Below are 5,821 nucleotides of genomic sequence, written 5' to 3' on the forward strand. Positions count from 1 at the left end.
TCCGATAGAGATGTTCGGTTTACATCCAGGTTTTGGAAGAAGTTCCACGAAGAACTGGGTACTCAGCTACATTTTAGCACGGCATATCATCCTCAGACCGACGGTCAGGGTGAGAGGACAATCCAGACGCTGGAGGACATGCTTCGAGCATGCGTGCTGGATTTTGGAGGAAGTTGGGATACATACCTCCCACTGGCAGAGTTCTCGTACAATAATAGTTATCACGTCAGTATTGACCGAGCTCCATTCGAGATGTTATATGGTCGGAGGTGCAGGACCCCAGTGTGTTGGGACGAGATTGGTCATCGGGTCATGGGGAGTACTGAGGTAGTGCTCAAGACCATCAGATTGATTCAGCAAGTGCGTGACCGGTTGCGAGTCGCGCAGAGCCGTCAGAAAAGTTATGCTGACTGACGGCGTGCGGATATCGAATTTCAGGTGGGGGACTTTGTACTGCTAAAGGTGTCGCCCTGGAAAGGGATTATCAGGTTTCGGAAGAGGGGCAAGTTGGGGCCTCGGTTCATAGACCCGTTCAGGATCACGACCCGAGTGGGCAAGGTGGCATATCGCTTAGAGCTCCCTAAGGAGCTTAGTCAGATTCACAATACCTTCCATGTGTCTCAGCTTCGGAAGTGTGTTGTTGACAAGTCCGCAGTTGTTTCCTTGGATGACATTCAGGTGAATGGGAGCCTGAATTATGTCGAGAAGTTGGTCGCCATCTTAGATAGGAAGACGAAGGGTCTTCGGAACAAAGAAGTGAAGTTGGTAAAGGTCCAATGGCAACACCGAAAGGGCTCCGAATGTACTTGGGAGCTGGAGGAGGAGATGCGGGAGCATTATCCCGAACTGTTTGCAACTACGGACTTCGAGGACGAAGTGTAGTTCAAGTGGGGGAGAGTTGTAACACCCGGAATCTAGTATGTCTTGAAACTCTCAAGAAAACTACATTTTTGCATGATTGGTCCTTTGAGTACGCTGGGCGTACTTAAGTGTACGCTTATCGTACTATGCATGGATGGTCGCGGGGGAAACTGGACGTACGTTGGGCGTACGTGCCAGGGATCCAAAACCTTAATTCTCGGACAAGAGGCCTATTTAAACGACCTTAAGTCCCTTGGACTTAACCCTAGAGAGCCTCCACAGCCTTAGAACGTCCTTACACTCCAGAGAACCTTGTGAGACCATTTTGAGCTTTAAAAAGTGCATTTGTGGCCCTTTTAGTGTTCATTTCAAAAAGAAGAGGTGGTTGAACAAGCTTGGAACGAGTTGGTGTTTCAAGATCCTGCATCATAGTTATCTTGCAAAGCTTCTGGAGGTAAAAAGCTTGGATCTTTCATCTTAAATCTTTAGATCTAGCTAGGGTTTCTTGTTTTGTCCCTTTAGTTGGACTTGGACCCTTTTCTTGTGAGTTGAGCAACTCCAAAGGATGGAGATGACAGATCTGAGGTCCCTTAGTCTTTTTTCAGCATAAAAATGGAGTCTTGATGGGAGTTTTGACCTCATGCATGGGTTAAGAGCTTCAAAAAGGTCTTAATGAGGATGTTGGGATCATATGGGTCATGCAAAGGCATAAATTTGCCAACTTTATGCCTTGGGTCGTCTTAATAGGCCTAGATCTGACTTCTGGACGTAAAGGAATCGAGCATTACGCACTTAATGGAAAAAGGTGCTTAATCCGTTAGTACGCCGGGCGTAAATCTGCATACGCCACACGTAAGTCCCCGAGCTCAGTACGCTGCGCGTACCAGGGAGGTATGCTGAGCGTACGCATTGCAGATGGGCCCGAATCTGTTTTGGGCCTTTGAGCCTTTGGGCCTCATGTGGTTATTGGACTAGGTTGCATTCTGTGAATTATGGACCATTTTATCTGTTAAGGGTCATGGACATATTGGTTGGGCCTTAATGGGCCAAGAGGCCCATTAATGATCTTGGACTTGGACTTCGGGCCCATTAGCAAGGAAAGGATATTTGGGCCTTATAGAAGGGTTTGGAGTTGGGTTTTCCATTGAATAATTAAAGTCCTAACATTAAGTAATATTGATATCCAGCACGAGAGGTTGCAGGCTGTTAGGAGAGCAACTTGTGTATTCAGCAGACATAGGTGAGTCTTCTCACCATACCAATGGGTCTAAGGCACCAAGGCCGGCCCATTTAATGATAGTTGATATACTTCGGTGTAGAGTCATGTAGTATGATTTTGTGATAATATGTGGTAGAGACAGCCTCTATGGCAAGCAGTAGAGATAGCCTTCCGGGCTAGGGTAGAGGTGGCTATTATAACCGCGGAAGAGATGACCGCAAGGTTGATGGTAGAGATAATGGTAGAGATAGCCGTAGGGCTAGTGGTAGAGATAGCTTGGTAGCTAAGATGGTATGCGATATGTTGTAGAGTTAGCTTATATGGCTGAGATGATATGTGTTATGTGGCTTATGTGTGTGGGTATGCTCTGGGGAACTCACTAAGCTTTCAAGCTTACCGTTTGTGGTTTTGTTTCAGGTACTTCTGAGCCCAAGGGCAAGGGCAAGGCGTGATGGTGTGGCGTGCACTCTGTCTCTTTTTCACTGATATGTCTTGGGGACACTCTGATGTTTTCTTTTAAATAAAATTGTAATGAACATGGATTTAAAAACAATTATGATTGGGATTTCATGACTTATGCAAAAGTGGTTGACTATTTTAAAATGAAAACTTTATTTGAAAATTCGGGTCGTTACAATAGACATCAACAAAAAAGTATCAATGCTTGGAAAATAAACACACAAATCATGATCGAAATGAAGACATTACCATCTCGTCACGAATTCTAGAAACTTTTTTTGGACCAACCATGTGCATATTTTTTAGACACTTGCATATTTCCTTTTCCCGCGAACAACGTTTCTACATACATTAATATATATATATATATATATATATATATATATATATATATATATATATATATATATATATATATATATATATATATATATATATAACTCAACTGACCAAATACATCAAAAGACATATGTAAATATTAACAAACACTAGTAATAAAAAAAATGTGTATGAAATTACCGTCACATCTACTTATGTATTTATCTATATGGTGGTCTTCCATGCCAGGTCTGTGAAATCCACGAGACACTTGGTTATTTGATGATGTACTTTGTCCATTTGCAGTGTCTGATGAGGATGCATCAAAGTAATCAGCTTTCTATAATCCCATCATAAAATGAAACAATTAGTGAATGGAAAATACAAAATTTTAAAACAAACTACCCGGTTATAAAATATGGTGCAATCACATAAAAATATATAAGTATCCGATAGCAAAACTGATGAATAAACAAAATGCTTTGAAGGGTAGCACCTTACAAACAATCGTCCTTTGTAACTGAGGTGTCTCATCTAAAGGAATAGAAAGAACCAATCATTATGCCCTTCTTTCCTGAATAAAATACCAAATTCAATTAAGAAAATTTCACATGACAGGGGCTTAGTTGAATTTAGTGTTATCAACAATAGCTAACTAATAGACTACACATTCATATGTAGTTTGATAAAACATTTATTACGTGCTTCAAGTGAAATACAAAAGTCTTAGAGAAGTTTTGTTGGTCTCATCAAAGAATAAGTACCATTCTTCATCCATGTCTGCAAAAAACAATTAGATAATCTTAAAATGTCCTTAACCTAATTATGCACATCATTTTTTTTTCAAAATTTTCTACAAATGTAACGGCGTTCTTATTATTGAACAAACAAAACTACTATGTCTGAATTTAATACAATAAGTTATTGGATTTAAATATTCAAATCGAAACATGTATATGTGTGTGCGACGACGTAGGGAGTAAATAAAAGGGCAGAAGCCTGAGAAATATAAGAAGAATCACCTTATCCTGCAGATCATGCATATTTTCTATAACCAACGATACAATCGATTGCAAGTGAAAGGTTGCCATAACTCATTCAATGTTTGGGAGATGGTTTGAGTGTGAAATTAGATTGGCCCGAAGGTAAGAGAGATGATGTGCCTTTGATACCCTACGACAAGGGAGTTGAGATGAAATTATCCAATGAGATCAAGCCCTAGATTGGGCGAAGTTTTTTGGTAGGTGAAAAAAAGATCTGATTTTATTAGGAGGGAAACTGAAAACTAAATCAAAATTAGGTGGGAAATAAAAATTAACATGATTTAATTAAAAAAAAAAGTTGAATTTTTGAAGTAATAAATCAAAGTAATTGGAGCGAAATCAACATTTACACGACCATTAAACCTTAATTATCTATAATTATAATTTTATCTTTATAATATATTAGAATATATATTTATTATTATAAGTCATTTATACGTTGAAAAAGGAGTTTGTATCTAATTTTAAATTCATAATGACGTATAATTATAAAAAAGTTGTTATATGTGTATGTGTATGCATAAAAATTAATTCTATGTATGAGTGGCAAGTAATTAATATATATTAACTAAATTAAAAACGTCAATAACATAAAATATGCATAATATGCATGTATTTCATCTTTTATAACATTTTCTAATAATACATTAATATTTGCATTCAAACATTTAGTTATGTAGAATTTTGAAATAAGGATTACTTTTCACTTTTAAGAATGCAACCTTTCCAATAAAAGTTGCTAATTTTAATAAAAATTGCAACCTTTCAAATAAAAATTGCTGTTTTTTAATAAAAATAACAACTTTTTAAGAAAAGGTTGCCACAGCTCGTATTTTGCAACATTTGTTTTCAAAATAGCTAATATATATCTAAACGCAACTAATATCAAAAGGTTGCATCCAAAAAGTTGCATTAGATTTATTTTGTAGTAGTGTCCGGTCCTAACTCAATAAAGCTCATAATAACACACAACATAAATCACAAAGACATAATGCAGGATATCACAATACTCAAATAAACACACAAGACCCTCCGGTCACACACAAAGTTACCACTCATGGTAAGTATAGTGAGAAGACTCACCTCATAAGTAAGCAAGGAAAACGTGTACCCCTCGAACAGTCTAATCCCCCCGCCTACAAGTAATAAGCATCTCTAATTAACACTTAAAATCACAACTCTAAATAAACTCATGCTAGTCCCTCCCCTAAATCTTGGGATGGGTAAAAGACCATTCTACCCCTCCATGGTCTCCATACTTATGTTTGACCAAACCCTAAAGTCAACAAAAGTCAAAACTCGAGTCAACAGTCCATGTTGACCCAACTTGTCAAGTGCATCTATGCAACTCGTCGAGTCCCTCCGTTCCCTTAGAAAACTCATGAAAGTCCAACTCAACTCGTCGAGTTGACCCGTCAACTCGCCGAGTTACAGCATGTCCAGACTCATCGAGACAAACCCTGACCGACTCGTCGAGTCGGCTCATCGACTCGCCGAGTCCCTTCAGTCTAATTCTAATTCAGACGTTTTAAGGCAGAAATGATGCCCCAAACTTTGTATCTATCATCCTAAGGCTCGAATACCACGTACAACTACAAGCTTTACGTTTCACGCATGGCATATTAGGCTCATAATGCCAATATAAGCTCCAACAAGGGTTAGATACACAAAAGCTTGCCTTTAGCTCAATAAAGCTCGGGTCTTTGGGCTCACAAGACCTCCTACAGTCCAGATCTGAGGTTTCAACCTCAAGATATGCTCAAGTGACTCAATAACACAAGATGGATGGGAGAAAACCCTAAAAACTCCCTAAACCAAGGTCTCACAAAGAAAATGATCAAGTTAGCATCTTTTTACCTCCGACAGAAGCAAAACACTGAAAAACTCTGGATCCAAAGGCCTATTCTCGTCCCCAAGGCTT

At 38.8% G+C, this 5,821-nt stretch overlaps 1 long non-coding RNA gene across 1 annotated transcript; it reads right to left on the reverse strand.

The window, feature by feature from the left end:
- Positions 1 to 3,026: 3,026 nt before the first annotated feature.
- Positions 3,027 to 4,058, reverse strand: LOC145136506 (uncharacterized). The gene is made up of 3 exons (XR_013720494.1): positions 3,880 to 4,058; positions 3,354 to 3,431; positions 3,027 to 3,197 (listed from the first exon to the last, which is right to left on the reverse strand). It is a non-coding gene; the product is annotated as an uncharacterized LOC145136506 (long non-coding RNA).
- Between the last annotated feature and the right edge of the window lie 1,763 nt (positions 4,059 to 5,821).

This window comes from Lactuca virosa, chromosome 9, assembly GCF_052849685.1.
Source record: "Lactuca virosa cultivar CGN04683 chromosome 9, Lactuca_virosa_CGN04683_v6, whole genome shotgun sequence".
Taxonomy (NCBI): Eukaryota; Viridiplantae; Streptophyta; class Magnoliopsida; order Asterales; family Asteraceae; genus Lactuca; species Lactuca virosa.